Source organism: Corvus moneduloides, chromosome 10 (assembly GCF_009650955.1).
Source record: "Corvus moneduloides isolate bCorMon1 chromosome 10, bCorMon1.pri, whole genome shotgun sequence".
Lineage (NCBI taxonomy): Eukaryota > Metazoa > Chordata > Aves > Passeriformes > Corvidae > Corvus > Corvus moneduloides.
In genome coordinates, this window is record NC_045485.1 from 22,976,042 (window position 1) to 22,994,578 (window position 18,537).

Genomic DNA, 18,537 nt, shown 5'->3' on the forward strand with positions numbered 1-18,537 from the left:
TTGGCTCTGCTATTGCAAGTCCTGGGCATGTCTGGAGATGGGCTGAGGGAGACGGTTCAGCATCTCTGGTCCGCTCCTCACCGGCACGCAGAGAAATATATCTTATTATTCTGCACCACCAAGTGGCCAGATGGAGCAGAGATTGCAGAACACCTTTGGATCCGGGCTTGCCACATCACCCAGATGGGTTTGGTTATGGTGTGGAAGTTCATATTGGCCTGAATTAGCAAATGGGGAAAAAACCCACATAATATAAAGCCTTATTTCTTGAAAAAAGAAAGTTCCCCTTTTTTTCTGACATCCCCTAAGGTGCTCCTGAAGGTGTGTTGTCAAAACTGCTTCAGTTCTTATTCAGGCATCTTTTACATATTTCAAATTTAGTGGTGGATGGCTCTGTAAATACAACGCCAATATTTCTGAATATCAGTGTAGTGCTTATGTCAAAAGTAGGGAGAAAGCTCATATCTTTGTTCTTTAGAGATTAATCCCTCTACCTTTAAAAGCTGTAAAAAAAAAGAGAAAGATGGCATTTCATGCAGAAAGATGCATTACATGGTCTAAATAGGAGCTATTTTCCCATTCTTTTGTACCTTACTTTCTTTGTGCTCAGTTGAACTCTTATTTAGTCACTCTCAAGGTACAAAGAGTGAGGTCTGCTGCTGATCAACATTACTTCTCCAAAATCCCCACATGACATAGCAGCAAATTGTATAACATTACACATCACGTTTAATATATGATATTGATTTGTAACAGGGCCAGAAGTGGTCCCTCATTCTGGTTTGGGAATATCAGTCCGTGCATTGGGAGATCTTTTTTTCAAGATGTTAATTAGTTGGGTCACTGTCTGAGGATCTTAAATAATAATTTCATACATAGTATTTCCTTAAATAATATTTTACTTAAATCTTATTTCAGAGTATCTCATGGGCTCGTCAGTTTCTTATTGGAAATCTTTGTTGCCTTGATTTCCATGGGCCATATGGAGAGCTACCCCCTGGGAATCAGGACCCCAGCTCAGTGCTTTAAGCCTTCATGTACTTCAATGGGAGATGGGCTTTTAACCTGCCTAAACATCTCATTTGGTCTTTTGGGTTTTGACTGTTTAGGTCCCTAGGTATTTTTCAGTGCCCAGCCCTGTAATCATATTTCATCTGTGTCCCTGCCTCTGGAAATTCACAGGTCCCTATTGCACAGGTCACTTTGGTTCTGTGCATTGAGCCTTGGAGACCTTCAACAAAAAGTCTCTGAGTTGGGCACACTTGGGATTGGACAAAGGCCATACACACAGAGCCTTAATCCTTCTGTTTCTTTTGAAAGTGGAATTTTCTAAGGAGTGGAATTTTCCTTCATAAGCCCTGAGGTCACAGTAGCAAGCATTGATCCTGACCTGTGTGTGTTCCCTATGACCAATGAACTGAGAAGTGAGATTGGGATGGAGGCACTGAGAAGGCTCAGCGAGGTTTTGTGTATGTGCCTCACCATTCCTGATGCAGCACAGGGCAGTACAGGGAAAATCTATGAGGAATAACAGCAGATGTTGAAAAACTAAACACGAATGCCGGAAATGTAAGTGTGCTTCTGATTATTTAAATAAGAACAAATTAAGAAGGAAGAATAAAGAGAAAAGGCATTTGTCTGGAGTGCAGCAATGCCTGGAGACTTCTGCCATGATCAGAGTGACATTGTGCTGTGCAGGCTGTGAAGGATTAGCAAAAGATTGAGCCAGGGGGACTCACACAACAAATCAGTAAATCAGTCAAATATGAGTGTCTGCATTTCACAGCTGATGCTGAGAAACAGCGAAAGATGAAGCAACTTGTCCGAAGATTGATGCCAGGTTTGTCCAGGACTCTGTACACCTCTGAAAGCAGTGCCAGGCTGGGAGGAGAAAGCCTTGGCTCGGGGTTAAGGACCTGGCAGTTTTAACCTTTGTAATGAGGGCAGTCAAAGGGGGCAATATAACTAAGGGGCCCCAGATTGTACATGACCACTTGCAAACGTCCTCTGACTGCAAAAAACCCACAAGGTTTCAGTGCTTCAGAGTGGGTTATATTCAGATTGGAAGTCCCTTTTTTCTGTCAAGGTGGCTGCAGGAGCAACCAGCACTCATGTACACAGCTGTGGACCAGGCAGTGCCACTGCCATGGATGCTGGAAGCTTTGCAGTGGATAAAAGGCACAGAATAACAGGACACATTCATTCAGTCTTCCCCCATGTTGTGCTACATGGTTATTTCTTGTTTGCAGCTCAGGACACACTGAAGGTCTTTCCTCAAAACCATCACCAGCTCAAGCAGGCAAAGCTGGGTGCTTTGCTCACCTCCTCTGCTTCATCCACAGGGTCCATATGTCATTTCTGAGATTAAACCCTGTCTCCACTTGGAGCCCATGAGCAGTTTGCCAATTATTTTCAAAGCAATGAGGATTTTACCCTTTGTTCATCCTGTGCCGGCTGGGCTAACGATGTTCAATTAGAAACTGCTCTTTGTTCTAGCACAGTCAAGAGGATTCTTGCCAATGATTTGAACGAGCATTGGATAAAGCTTATGGCTAAATCCAGTCCTTATGCAAAAATCCATGGATCCTACTGAATTGCTTTTCTCCCAGTGAAATTAATGTATGAGAACATCTAAGGGAAGATTTAGTTCCTGTTTGTAACAATATGTTACCCCCTGATACTGGGCCTTTTTTGAAATGTTTATTGTTAAATCCATGTATTTTTGGTTATATCTCATTAAGAACATAATACTGCCTTGGAAAGTACATTCTGAAAGGGTATTACAACCGGATTGGGATTACTGTTTGTGAGAGACTTTTAACTAGGGGGAAATTTCAAATTCAATTTACAGTAATGTCAAACCACAATTAATATATAGGCAATGATAAGGGGAACATGCAGAAGTACACATTGATAGCACTACATCAACAAATAAACTTTTGGAGCTAGTAATTAGGTACACAAGATTATTATATGTTTAATTGACTAAAGTGACAATTTGGAATTACATCTAGTCACATTTAATTGGATTTGGCATCTCTAGAGGAAAGGAAACAGAGAGCAGCATAGAGAGGCAGCCATAAAAGCAAACTGATTTTCTGAAGTCTGTTAAGACTCAGCATTAATATCCTTTGCACAATAGTTTTTTTAATATCCCTCAGCCTAGAAAGAGCAATGCAGTGATTGTCACAGACAGTGGGAGTACTAAAGCATACTCAATTAGGTGACAAGAAAGCTGATTACTTTTAGTTTGGGGTGGGTTTTAAGCTATAGTTTAATCAAAGGTGAGCTGTGTCTGAGTTTGCCACAGACAAGTGATATTCCAAGGCTGCCAAGAGACAGGGTATTGTACATGTTGATGCTGCCCTAGAAAGAATGTACTTATATATAGGATATTTCATCCCCAAATACTTTAAAGGAAAAAAAAGAAAAGCCAGGCTAAAATATTGTACAGCATCCATTAAATATTTGCTTAGAGCAAAATACTGAAAAGTTATTATAATAAAATATTGCTTTTTGGCAGATAGTTTAAAAAATTTACCAACGCTTGTCTTAAGGCTGGACAAAGACTGAGAGTTATGTGTAATCTTTTGGTAAAAAACTCATGTTGCACTCTTCTAATATCACCTGCATTAAATATTGCCTTATGCATCCTTCCCTCCCTGTACACTCATTTATTCTGCTTTTGTCATGAGGAGGGCCATGATTGCTGACTATACATTCATCATGACAGGAGGCACCGTGTGTGCAACAAGCGACCCCATCCATCTGTATTGGCAGCTAAGAATTGATAGCCCAATGAGGAAGGAGGTGCTTATATCACTATTAAGATCAAAATGAAGGATTGCTGCTTAAAAGACTGCCACAAAGGTAGCTGTTGGGCATATCAATCAACAGGACACGATACAGTACCACCGTATCTATAATGAAGTCGATTTCTTGGACTAATTTTAAGGGCAAAATTCAAGGTTGTTAACCCTTGACTCATACTTCAATTTTATGGAGTGCTATAAAATTTAATTCTGGATACTCTATAGCCCCCTAAGCTATTTTTTGTGAAGTCTTCCTACCTTAGTGACACTTTCCTCTTGCAATTTGCATGGTACTAATCCTCTGACACCTTTCCAAACTCTTCAACTGGAAGAGGAGTAAAAAATGTCTGTAACAAATGGTCTCAGAGGAACCTGCAGTGCTCTGTGAAGGATGAGTAGGCAAGACCCCACTCTACCAAGACTACTGATGTGAGGAGTAGACCATTGACTTTAATGAGACTCATCTCTTGAGTCATACTTATTTAAGATGGCTGTTCAGCCCCATCAGCACAAATTCAAGTTGAAGAGTACTTCCTTCCACTCTGAGGAGCAAAGTTGGTGGTGAATGGATCCTTTACTGGGAAAAGCTCATTTCTGAAGGAGCTTGCCACTGCCAGTGAAGACCCAGCTCCATCCACAGAGTTAGGGAAGCATTTGGGCCTCAGATGGTGGAAAAGCCTCCTGCCTCCCAGAGTGGACCTGGTCCTCGGGTTCTCTTTGTCCATACAAAGAATTTAAGGATTCCAGGAACAGTGTATGTCCCATGCAACAAAATTTCAGGGTTTGATTCTGATCCCATTTTAGCTAATTCTATGAGCACACCTCTTACACCTGTACTTCATGTGAAGTGGTGCAAAATATGTCTGACATAAGCCAGAGTAATAAAGATCAGAATGTGGTTTTTATATCTTCCCCCACATGGTATATTCTTCCTTTTATAAACTATTATTAGTTGCATTCTTATTGATAAAAATGGAATAAATCCGAGTCCTGGGAGCTGCTGAATTTCAGTACTGCTGGGAGTGCAAAGTGCATCTCATTCAGAGAATTACCCACTGGGCTAGTGTTTGCAGTGCCTGTGAACTTTCATATGTGCTTTCCAGCAGAGAATTTCTTCTGTACAGAGCAGTTTGATTTTTTTTCCCCACTGGGTCAGACTCATTTAAAATCTGGAGTTCACAAACACATTTTATGAAGGGGTCATTTCTTCAAAGAGAATGACTTTTTTTTGTCTCTTTACACTGGTATCCATTGACTTTCCTTCTTGATGTCATGGACACGAAGCTTCAAAGAGTAACCCTTTAAAGGAGGAGCTTTCATAGCTCTCCTCTCCCCCAGGGGTTCAGGCCATCCTGCTATACAACAGGGCTGAAAAAGTGGTGTGAAGGACAAGATGCATCCCGGCGCCTCCGTGCAGAGTCTAAACCAGAAGTTGTGGTTGGGCTAAGGTGGGAACGAACCAGAAGCGAAGGGGGTTCTGAACTGCTTCCATCTGTTACCATCTTCTGCAAAATAGCAAGGGCCAAAGGATGCTGGCAGTGGTGGGACTCTGGCTCATCAATACTTCACTCCAGAGCTCACAGCTCATTTCTCTTCCTGACAGAAAGCTCCTGCATGGGCCTGGCTGGACCCCTGTGGTACCAAGAGGTACCACCTTGGTGTGGGTGCCCCACTCCCACTCCTTGCCTTTCTCCCAAGTCGCTGTCATCTTTGACTGCAGAGGCTTTGAAACGTCGGTAGAGATCAAACCATTTGTTTGATCCGCCACTGCACTTGATTTTCACCAGGAAATGGAGATTGCTCTGCGATTTTGTGCCTCTTGTGCATGTGCCTGAGCGTGGGCTGCACAAGGGATTCAGCGGCACCGAGATGCTGACACACACACACACACACAGGAGAGGCAGCTGGGTGCCCAGTGCTGCTCCCACTCAAGAGCCTGCACTTGAGAAACAGTTCCTGAAGATACATCCCCAGCACCAGTAACAACCTTTCTCTCCCAGAGCTGATGAGTTCTGTGCACTGAGCACCAGGGCTGACTTCAACGTCATCAGAGCACACAGCAACAATCATCACGATGATGCAGCATGTGACACTGCACTGGGACTTTTCACTGCAGAGAGACTGAGCAGAGGTAGCATAATCTTTTTTTATTAATATTCTCTCTATTTTGTGGTATAAAAGCTGAAAATAACTTGTCACAACTATACATGCTCATGTGCCTTTGTAACCAAAGCAACAGCTATTGATGCACGCGCTTCGTGCTAACTACTCCTCTGCCCCAGCGCTGGCTCAAAACCATGAGCGACATTTTCCAAGGAGAATGGAGTAGATGGGGAACAGAAAGGGGTTTTTTTCCTTCTGTGAAGAAAGATTTTTAGATTAAACATGTCATTCTTTGCTTTGATCAGTGGGTCGTGTATATAACCTCCTGGCATGGCATTGACTACTTTTGTTTCTTCGTGTCATGATTCTTTTAACTGCTGGAAAAGGCTTTCCTGTCTTCTACTTCTGTCATGGCTTCAAAATACTGTACAGACCATTCAAATCATTCAGTTGACATCTTTACTGCAAAAATTTCATGCCTTTAATTCACATCTGCAAAGCTCTTTTTTATCCTACTTCCAAATCACTGTGTTTTCTCTCCTGATCTTTTCCTCGTGCTCAGAGCAGTCTTTATCTTGTGCCTCCTTTGGTTTTCTTCTCCTGATATGGGGTTTAAACTTTCCTTTGAACTTCTCCTATCCCTGACATCAACTGCCAGGAGTCCTCTTTCTTTAAAACCGTTCTTAAGACATCCTCAAATTGCTCCCCTCTCCATTATCAACTCTTACACATTTCTTCTTCTTTGGCAGTAACCTGTTCCATGTGACTGTGTACCCCCTCTTAGGCACACTGCAAGGTTTGTACTGCTATATTTTTAAGGCTACGTGGACTCCTACTAATGAATTATCTGACTTTCTGCATAAAAACACCAAAGAATTGCACCCCTGCCTTCCTGCCTTGGTGCCACAAGAGGAAAGCAGAAACTGGTTTTAAGAAAGTTACCCAATGCCCATTTAAACATTTTAGGAATTGAATATTTACCATTGACCATCTAATAGGCGACTTGTTGCAGGTTTTTCCCCCTGTTTTGCTCCAATTTACAAATTGGGACCTTACTCATTAAATCCAAACTTCCATCAATCTATATTATGCATTAATTTCTGAAAGCTTAAAGATCCTTTAGCACATCTTACCTTCTCCCTGTGTATGTACCTATGGATCATGATTAAGGCAACTTTAAATATTCTTTTTGATTAGCTTTTTGATTAGCTTTCTTCGATTGTCACCTTTAAAGTAAATCATCTACTTCTGGATCTTCTGTGCAGAGATATGTAATACCTAATGTCCTGTGTTGGGTCTGAATATTAATACCCAACCTCCATTCTACTCTGAGACAAAGGTATAATGCTGATGAGTGCTGGAAAAGTAATTTGCAATGGATAATATTATTCAGTAAGTTGTGCCTTTTTCTCTGTTCAAATATTTTACTCTGTGGATTGAAAATATGCATTCAAAGTTAACATATCATCAAATGAATGGGCTTCTTTTCATAACCCACTAGAGATATGCACTGGATGATTTGTGTATTGGCTGTTAGATTAAAAATAGATGAATTAAATAGAGTTCATCACAATAAATAATAATGGAAAATTTAAATGTATTATAGTAAATATCTCCAGAGTGGTAGCAGCAAGAGAAAGTTTAAACTTACTTATTACTACAGTCATGTAAGCTCCCCAGCATTTCTTGTCTGCAATGCAATTTCTCAGCTGGTAATAACAAAACAAAGAGTAGGCTTGTGATATTTCATCCCACAGGAAGAGTCCCTCTCCAAACTGTCCAGTTTTACTCAACACCTTGGAAAACAATTTCCACTGGCTAAAAACTGTGCAATATAAGCTGGATGTTTCCTCCTGTGAATGAAAATATACCACACCCATACACTCTGACAGTGCCAAAAATGCCCAGTGTTGTCAAACAGGAACTTTGAAAATATCTTGAAGGTCACAGCCTGACTTCACCGATATCTGACACTCCCATCTTAGTATAAATTATTACCTCATTTATTATTATCTCAGTCTTAACTCATTAACACATTACAAATTTTAATTGCTTTTATTATTGCATTGTGGAAACCATGTGGCCTATTTTATGGTAAAAGCTGAGCTCTAGCATCCACTGTGCACTGAGATCCAAAGTCAATCCCACCTAGCCAAAGTCTTACACTAAATGTCTTTGCACCAGCCATGCATATGTTGCAGAAACTAACAGAACCACAGGAAAGCATTTCAAAGCTTGTGTGTTCATATCTGCACACTTCCATAGCCATCTGTACTAAAAACCTTAATTCCAGAATGTAGCCAACATGTATTTGCTACAGCTCAAATGGAGGCCTTTAATTTGCATTGGAGTAAACTGGGCTTTTAGCTTTAATTCCTGTTCAGCCCCAGTGTTCTGGGCAAGATTGCAGCCACCACAGAGCTGCTCTTACCACGCTGAAATGGCAACTTGTGTTTCTGAGAATATTTCTGTCGGCTAAACTCAGCGCCACAGAGAAACCTTCCAGCAGCACATGGAGGTCGGGGTATTCAGACCTTTGTTTGGCACTCTGATCACTGTTGTGAACACCAGGTGCTTCCACCCCCAAAAGCCTGGGCTGCTGCAAGCACAGGGCAGCCCACACCTCACCCAAAAAAGCAAACAATAACCCAGCCCTGCGAGGCGGCCAAGCAGCTCCAGCGCAGCAACGAGCACCGTCAGCTCCTGTACAGCTCAGCTTCATCTCACACCTTGCAGGGTGAAAATCCAAGGCAAGAAAGTTAAGAAGGAAAAGCCCTTGGTAGCCAAACCCTCCTGTGCAGTCCCAGCTGGTGCCCAGGTCTGTCAGCAGTGCTGTGTGCTCACGCTTGACCCGTGCCCTGCTATGAAGCGTGAGGTTTCCAAGCTGGCAACAGCAGGGATGTTTTGCAATCCTCCTAATGGAATGACTGATCGGAGCTGACAGGCAGCCTCTCTGGGCAGCCTGGCCATCATATCACTGAGAAAACATGTTTCTCATTAATTGTTGAACCTATTTTAGCAGCTCATGCTGTGCCACACTTCACTGCAGGAAAGTCCCTTCTTTAATCAAATCTGGGGGAAAATCCATGTGAGGTCAATGGCTCTTGGGTGCACTGGCAGAAGCAGGTGTCTGGTGTGCCTGAGACTCTATTGTCCCAGAGGTCTGTGGAGCCTGTTGCTGCTTTAAGGATTCATTTTAAATTTTCTCATGCCAGAAAAGAGGTAACGTTTCTCTTATAGCTCTTCATACTCACCAACAGGTAATCCTCCCTCTTCCATATCTATGGTCATATTGAAGGCCAACTCTTGCCTTGAAGCACTAAGCTTTTAATTTCCTGGTGGAAAATTTGGACATAATTATATTCCTTATCCTGGTCATTAGAACAAAAATATTTTGGTCCCTAAGCAGGAAGATCAGTTTGTTCTTAAGGCATCTCACTGGTGTCCAGATGATCTCAGTGCAGCTTCTCACCAGTTCGTGGGTTTCCTATGTCCTCATTGCATCATGACAGAAGCAACTTGTCAAAATTAAAATTAATAACATTTTGTCAGGGCAGAATGGGCCTCTTCCTATGTATACCATTTCAGGGATTCAGACCAGTCTGCCTTTGTAAGGCATAACTCTCAGCTGCAGAAAATCAGCATCATTCTCCTCTCAGGTACAGTAGTAAAAATATGGAGTAATTGAAAATTGGATTGAGAAGACAAATAAAATAACATAACAGAGAGTTTCTATCACATTGATGCTGATTTGGGAGCTTTTCGCTGCTGTTGTTGTTGCTGATGTTTCCATTTCAGAAACAATTTACATGTACAAAACCAAGGAATTTAACAGTTTTCTTGCATTCTTTCTTCTTTAATAATTCCTATTTCCACATATTTTCTACCTGCTTCTATTTTTCTGGTACCAAATCATTCATGGTAGAATAAATACTGCTTGAATCTTAACGCTTAGAGAAGGTATTAGTTTAAATGTCACAATTATTAAAGCAGATGGATTAATTGTCCCTGATTTGAGGAAAGATGGATTTATTTAATACTAGCTGAATGTAATAGACAACACATACATTGCTGTAGTTGCTAGCTGTTGAAATCCCAATATTAAACAAATTATCAACCCAATTAGGGTTGTAACTGTTAACAGGGGCCCATAAATCATGCCTCAAGGATGCTCAGCAGGAACAACCCGGTCAGCAAAGCTCTAGACCATTTAAAAAACCCACAGGGCAGCTCAAAAGTAATGTTCATATTTCAAAAGCAGAATTTTCTGTTCATTCTGGATTTTACAGGTTGCAAAGCAGAGCTTTAAGATTTACAAAGGAAACCTGAGAAACCAGTGCAGAAACCCATCCATTTTGTGCTGTTCTCAGGCCCTCATCGTTCCCTTGAATTGCAAAGGTCCTTAAGAAGTTACACATCCATTATCCTCTTCCTTTTCTTTGAATACCTTCTCCTTTCTTTGGGGAGGTGAAGCTGCAGGCAGGAATGTGTGCTGTTCCCAGGATCATTACTGGTGATGTGGCTCTGCCTGCACACCTGCTCTTGAGGAACTGCAGAGCACACCATGCAAAAACAGATAGAGTGACTTTTCAGAAACATCTCTATATACAGTCAACTCGGCTTCTACTAAATTAGCAGCCATTCAGGCACATGAAGTAGTTTGCTATTGCAATGACTCAGGCATGATTTTCTACTGACCCTCTGAGCAACGCTGTCCATTTGACAGGCTAACCACATCAGTCACCATCTCAGGCTGTCTGATTCGTCTCTTCACATTTAAGTTCCCAAAAGACATTGAGCTCTGTGCTGGGAAGGACTGACATCTCCTTCAGTTAGTTTCTGCATTTTTGTTTCCTTCTTTTCTCTCCTATTTTCTCCTCTTCAGGCTAAAAGCCCTGAAAACCCCTTACAGCAAATATCCCATCTTTCTCCCAGGAGTATTTCCTAGCCAGGCTCACTCCCTGTCTCTCAAGCACTTGTCCCCTGATGATTGCAGCATCCAGATGTTGGCCAGTGGGCTCTGACTACATCCCCCTAAATCACTCAGTGATGCTCAAACTTTGGCTCTGCCTGTCTGAGTTCAGATGTCTGAGCCCAGGCTGCCAAAGCTGTTCAGCTGAGCACATTTTTTTTTCACAAAAACAACATGCTGTTTGAGCTGCGACCCATTCCTGACCTAGCAGGAGCCCTTCAGAGCTGTCCCAACACCTGCTGAGGACATGGGATGGTGAAAAGCTTCTCCCAGCGCTGGAAGGGTGCCCAGAGCAGCCATAGACAATTGCCTCACTGCAATTAGTCTATTCCTCATTACAAAAACATCTTTTAAAAGGGGACAATGTTAACAAAACTGGTTAGAAACTCTGGTTTTGGACACTGGCTTCATGTAGAGGATAATTGGCTTTTTCACAGACACCACAGGCAAGGAGTTTCCAGAGCAGCCTCCAGCCTTTCCATACACTGTGCATCCATGATTATTCTTTAATGACAAGTGATCTCTTTGAAAGGATATAAAACACGGATTTCCTTTCTTCCCAAACATAAAGAGATATTTTATTAGAGTACCAAGCAGGCCTTGAAGCCTAAGGTAAGCCTTCTGCAGCACCTCTGGCTTTGGGAAGACACGGATCTGTCGCTGCAGCACTCCACAAATCCCCTTTCAAAACACGCTGCATCCAAACCAACTCGCAGAGACTTAAATACCTTAATACCTTAAGACCCCAAATAAGCTGATATTTGATGTGACCTACATTAATGGGGAGGCATTACATGGCAGATAAGCAAAAAGTTCTCATCTATTGTATAATACATGATTTACTCATACCATAAACACACTGAGAAAGGGATGTGCTCCAGCATTCTGTCTACTTATTTTTTCCCCACAGAAAAAATATAAAATAAAAATTATGTAAGAGGATCATGCTGGTGAAAAGATATTCGTATAACAACAGCCACAGACTTAGTGGCAGGGCTGCCAGAGACTTTTTTTATGGTTGGAAAGATAAAGGAAAAAGCACATAGGTTGCACTGCAGTGCACCCATAATTCTAACTACCAGCCTAGGAGTGGAAGCAGTTCATAGAAGAGGCTAATGGCTTTACCCTGTCTGATACCATTGCATTAATAAAAATCATCAATAAAAGCATCAGTTCCTGCTGTACTGTAAATGAGACAGGGGCTCAGTGTGCACTGCAGCTGCAAGATAAGGCACTAGAAAGATATCTAAATTTTTGGCTAATTCTAGATGCCAAGATAATTGGATTTTCCAAATTAAACCTTTCTGTAGTTAAAGAGGATTAAGGTCAGGAACTGTGGCAGGGAAAGGTACTGTCACTGTTATGAAGGCTTTTTCACTACAGTGCCATTTTTCTTCTTCTATGTCTGCTCTAATGCAAAATGGCAAGAGCTTCATAAAAATATTGAAGCAGTTACATCATTTGCCATCAGAAGCTGGCATGGGAAAGGTTCCTTTCTTGTGCATCTACCTATTCATTTCATGAGTTCTTAACAGAATTTTAGTGAGTGTTGAATCAGAGAATTATAGACTGGTTTGGGTTGGAAAGGACCTTAAATCTCATCTCATTCCACCCTATGCCATGGGCAGAGACGCCTTCCACTAGAGCAGGTTGCTCCAAACCTTGAACTCCTCCAGGGATGGGGCATTCACAACTTCTCTGGGAAACCTTTGCCAGGGCCTCCCCCACCTCACAGGGAAGAAGATCTTGGATATTGCATAGCCCAAGTGGTCAGAGAAGAGTATGAGGTGGTGCTGGGTCAAATACAGGTTTAAAACCTTGATCAAAACAAAATGTGTTGTTTAAGAATGTCTTTTGGCTTTTTATTTTTCATTATTGCAATGTACATCCCTCAAACCTGTAACTGAGGCATCCCTCAAGCTTGTGCTTCGTGATGGAATTAATTGGTATTTTAATAGAAGTGCTGACAATATAAATACCCCCTGAGATACTTTGTCTCCATATGGTTTCTCTGCAGACTTTCTCTGGTTCCCCACACTTCCAAAACAGGGATATAAACCTCCTGACATAGCAGAGCATGAGTCAGTCCCATAATTACAAAAAGAAATCTTTCGTATCACCAGGTTACTCTGCAGACTCTTTTTTAAGCAAGTTTTTGCATCTTTGCTGGAGCAATAGATTCTGTCCACTGCTGAAGTAAACCACACTCAGCGGCCTCATGCCAGTCATAGCCCTTACACTCATTATTGTACCTTGCTTGAGGAGCTCTTTCTTATATTTTAAGATCAACTCAAGGACTTCATGTTTTCTAATTCTTCTGGAATTAAGGGCTGGAGTGTAGCTCCACGTGATGAGACTTGCTGCAGAGCGCAGTTGCAAGATATGTAAAAAAAAAAAATCATCTTTCTTTATCATTTTGTCAGTTTAGGAGCTGCCCCCACACTCACGAGAGCCTCACACTCCTTCCACTCCGAGGCCAGAACAGCAACATCCTCCTTCCTGCGCCTGCCAGGACATTGTAGAAAGGCCTGTTTGATGCAAGGACAACAAAACACACACTGAAGGGGAAAAACCCGTTGTCCTGCCCTCTCTGCAAGGAATTCCTGGAAGTCCATTGAGCCCTTCCAATCCCCTCCTCAGTGTGTCTATATTTTGAGTGACATGGTGCACAGCACAACAAATGTTCTAGAGGCATCCCTGCTTCCTGGACATGCTGCCAGAAATTCATCCACAGTGACAGACTTCAGTACATAAAGGCATAAGCAGAAAAATCCTCTGGGATTTCCTCGTATAAAGTTTTCTCCTCCAAAGTTTTTATGGGCTGAAATTTTATATCTTTAAAGACCTTATCCCATAAAAATCCAAGAAGATCATAAAACAAATAGTGTCTATGTCCAGGGTCAGTAGCCTGGGGGGAAAATGCTCTTGGGTAATAATAAGAATGCCTTCAGTAACAGTATTGACCAGAAACTGTGAATCTGTTCTTTTCCCCACTGGCTGACATTTCACCATTATTGCCCTCAGACCTACTCACTGCTGTGCAGAGTAGCCACAGGTACATGGCAATGCAGACATCCCAAAGTGTGACTTTGAATTGTTCTTGAGGATGATAAACCCAAAAGTGGACTTTGCAGGCTTTCCTGGTCCAGCCACTCACTTTTTCATCTCGCTGCCTCACTCCACCTATTTTAAACCTGAAGTGTGTGGATACAGCCAAACCCACACTCACATGCTCGTATCAATCCAGATTAGGAAAGGGCTGCCAACCTATAGAAAATAAGCAGAATACACAACAACTCACACAAAATTAGGCTGTCCTAATTCTGTGCCTATATTTACACACAAAATACAGAAAAAATTGGAGAAGTTTTTTTAAAAATGTATCTTACAAAATTTGTTTGGTAGCATTGTTTGTTACTGATCCTCTAAATGCCCTGAACAACAAAAAATTGAAGTCCACAGAAACAGGAAAACCTAAAACCACTTTCCTATAAATCAGTGCAGACCAGTAAGTTTTACCACAGGAAGGAATGGGCACAGATCCCCTCGTGTGTCCCCCATGCTCCTGGCAGGAGGACACACTTCTTATTTTCTGGTCTGATACCTCCAGATCTGTGGCATTAACCATGGATAACACGGTTCTGCCCATGGAAAGCTGGAACTTCTCCTTACCTGGGTAGAATGTTATTATTGCCCCGGGTGGTCACGATACTATTACACACATTCGAGGCTTGTTAATTCTCCAGGGCTAAACTGGCCACTCCAGACTGCTTCCATTCCAATAAACACAGGATAATGTGCTGGCTAAATATAGAAATCTAAAATGTAAACAAATCCCCAGTGATACCCTTGAGATCCAGGCAGAGTAATCAGTGTGAGAGCACTCAGGGTGCACATGTGGCAGCCTATCCTAAAATCAGTAGTATAACACATCATAATCAGTAGTGTAACAGTACTTCTGCACACCCCATATCAATAAACAGGATGGAAATAAACTGGCATCAGAGCTTATCAGAAGTCCTGTTGCCCAAAGCCATTAGAGAGAAGGACATGGATACTTAACTAATTGGCACTCTCAGGCTCCCATCCTGGGTTGGTGGGAGCAGTCATCAGCTGAAGGAATGACTCACAGAGGCACACTGTGTCTTGGATAATTTTACACAGGTGGGGGATAGACTGGAGAGCAAAAATGAGGGCTTCTCAATAAAACACGAAGCTGGTCCCACAGTGATACCTTCTGTGAATCCCCTCAGTGCATCAGGGGACCTGGGAGATTCATACCCCCTGTTGAAATGCAGATTTTCCTTTCCTCTCATGCAATTCTGACCACCCCTGTTAATTCCATGTTAGTCCTGGCACTATTAATCTTGTTTATGCCTTTGCCAAGACACATGAATGAAGCCCTGCACTCCCCCCAGTTTCCAGAAAGCAATGCCTACCTCAAGAAGACAAAGTTGTCATTGGCAGGAGGTGCAGCCAAGGCAGAGCTGAGCATGGTCTGACTCAAACCCCAGCCCAGGAGGAGCTGCAGCTCAGCATCCCTTGCTCTGATGGACAAAAACATCAAGCAAGGCTGTTCCCAGGCTGGCAGCTCCTCCTGGCAGCTCCAGCACCAGCTCATTGGGGTCCACCGAGTGGGAAATCCACCTCTCTGCATCAGACCAGCACAATGCATCATTTGAGTCATTTCTGAGGGATGAAAAGGTTCATAAGCTTCATGTTGCCCTCTGCACAGGAGTGAATTTTACTCTTAATGCAAACGGTGCTTAAACGCAATATTTTAAGACTAACATTCCGTATAGGCACAGTGTCTGATTCCTACCAACCCAAGGGGTAATATGAATGCTCAGTGTTTTTTAACCAGCTCCCAAGGACTGAATAAAACCCTCAGATGAAAGCTGTGACCTTCAAAGAGCATGGAATCACTCTTTCTTTTCATCTAGGAGATAATTTAGCTAATACTTTTCTCCTCATTGAAGACATAGGCTCGCTGCACTGAAAACTGTTTACAAATGTTCTTTCCCCATTAAATTGATTTTCTGAGTATAGATAGGCAGTGTTTTCTGGAACTAATTTAAATTCCCCTCTAATTAATATTCAGGACCAAAATATGTTAACATTGCATGACTGTGCAATTATTAAAGGGAAAGTATCATCAGAGAAAGTGGCGGGGGGAGAAGGGTGTGGGAGAGGAAGGTTGGTTTTTTTTAAACTAGCCATTACCCAACAAGAAATTTATCATTTCTTTGCCGTTTTTAGGCTGTAACTCAAGAAGCCTTCAAGAGAGAGGTATCTCTTTTGGTTATGTACACACCATTTGTGAAAGGAGACAAGGCTGACAAAATAAAGGAGGCAAATAAAAACTTTGGTAAAGAGCACCCTGATTGCATGCAGCACATATTCACAGGTAACAGCAGGTGTCACATGCTCTTAAGCACTGTGTACTCTGTGTGTGTGTGTCTTAAGAGGCTGAGAGAGTCTGAAGCTTGAGCTCCAGACATTTCTACACTTCTGGGTGGAAAACTGGCTTCTGAAAGTTGCTCTGTGATTGTTCATGATTTAGGTAATCAAATGAATTCTCAGGCAAAGTACAGACTTCACATTGCTTATCCCCATAAATACGATTTTTAAGCATGAAGTGCCATATTTGTGTTGTTGAATTTCATTATTGTAATCAATCTTTTGTTCAAAGGTCACTTTGCAGTCTGCTCTGGTGACAGGGAGACTCGAGTTCATTCCCAGCTCCATGGATTTCTGTGACCACTGATGGTCATCCCTGCAGCAGGGCCTTCACCATTCCCTTCTCTGAGCACTACTGGACTGACCACCACCTTTGAGAGCATCTCAGCTGCAGGGACAGGAACAGAGAGCCAGGTTTCCTTTGGCCTGTTGAAGACAAGTAGGATCCAGAATGAACAAGGGCTGTATCAGAGCCTGTTGTCACCTCCTGGCACAGTGAACCCCAACAGCCTCTCCTGGGGTAAACAGATGTTTAAATTCTGGTGACTGTGGCCTTGTTTCAAAAGGAGTGGGCATGACATTTTGGCAGGGGGACAAAAGATATTTCTTCCTGTCATCAACCTGGTGACCTGGAACATAGTTGTCCCTGATAAGGCTTGGCTCTGAGTTGGTGATTGAGAAACATGAAGAGAAAAGTACATTTCCCACGTCAAATTCTGGAAAGCCTCTACCTTTGTCACACCAACTGGGTGTAGCTCACCTCTCACTGCCACCTCCAACACAACCATCCAAAAACGCTGAGGGGGTGCCACGTCCTGCAAGTTATGCCCAGGTCAGATGGCTCTAATCCTGCTGAGCTTCCAAAAGGCTTCCAAAAGGAGACAAGCTGCATCTTTGGAGAAAAGAAGAAAATAAAATCTACTTCTAAAACACAAATGGGAATTAGGAAACTGAGTGTTTACCATAAAACTGTGCAAATAGGTAACACGAGCACACTTGTTTTGTTCATTCTTGTTTTGCTTTATAAAACCAGCACAAATCTGGATCATGTTTTGCAAGTTGCAGACCAGCCATGTATTGGATTTCTGGCAGGAGCTTTGGGCTTGTTCAAAGAGAGAAAATGAGGACTTATCTATCATGAAACTTGTAAAATCCCTGTCTTCCATTTACTTGCTGATGGGACTGTGGAGAATTTCCTGGGACAAAAGTACTGGCATTAAAATGAGCATAAAATAAAACTCCCTCAATTTACAGCAAGGGTGAGACTTTCAGGAGCACATAAGCAGAAAAGTGTGCAAGTGTTGCACTGAAACTCAGTTTGTGTCCATAAATGACTGAATGACTCTGAAAGTATCACCAGTCACTTTCTTACTCCCCTTTTTCCAATAAGGAAAAGGAAGGTAAAAAAAGAAGGGGGGTAAAAGATACCAGTCCTATAGAACTTTAGTCAATTCTAAACCAGACAGACTAGAGCAAGTTCTGCTTTCAGATATGTTTGTTTACAAAAATCTATCAGTTAAAAGAATTGCTTCAATTTTATTTTTTCTGAGTGCAGGTTCTGGGATCACTGAAGTATCTGGGATTTAAATGGTATCAAAGGTAAAGAAAAAAACATGTGTTTATCAGGGCTGTCCTGGGAACCCTCTCAGGCACAGCCGATATGGCTCCTTTTCCTACACGTGATGCTGAGATAACTCAAAACAGTATCAGGTGAAGTCAGCCAAGTCTGTAGTGTTTACTCAACTTATCTATTCAGATCTGACCTAAAATCATAGTGCCACCAAAAAAAAAAAAAGACATCACAAGCAACAAGTTTAGTTCTTTGTCAGTGTGGCACCACCGAGCATTCAAACTGCAGATCTGAATCTCACATAGGTGAAATTAAAAACAGGAGTTAAATCCTATTCTCTCAGTGGGTGTGAAATACCAGCCATCTCACGAACATGTTATTTTAAGTACCCTTCCTATTCTGCAACAAATATCTGTCCAATCTTAGTCCAAGTTCTGCTGGAGTGTAAGGTCTGAATTGGTTTTAAAGTTTTCCTATTGCCAAGGAAAAAGAGCAGACACACATCGAAGTCCAAATGTACAATGCAGTTTGTCACGAAATTGGGAATCCATCAGCAGCAGAATATGCTGCAAGGGAAATATCAGGTCCACTTGCTTTGATTTATATCGGGGTAAGTCTGG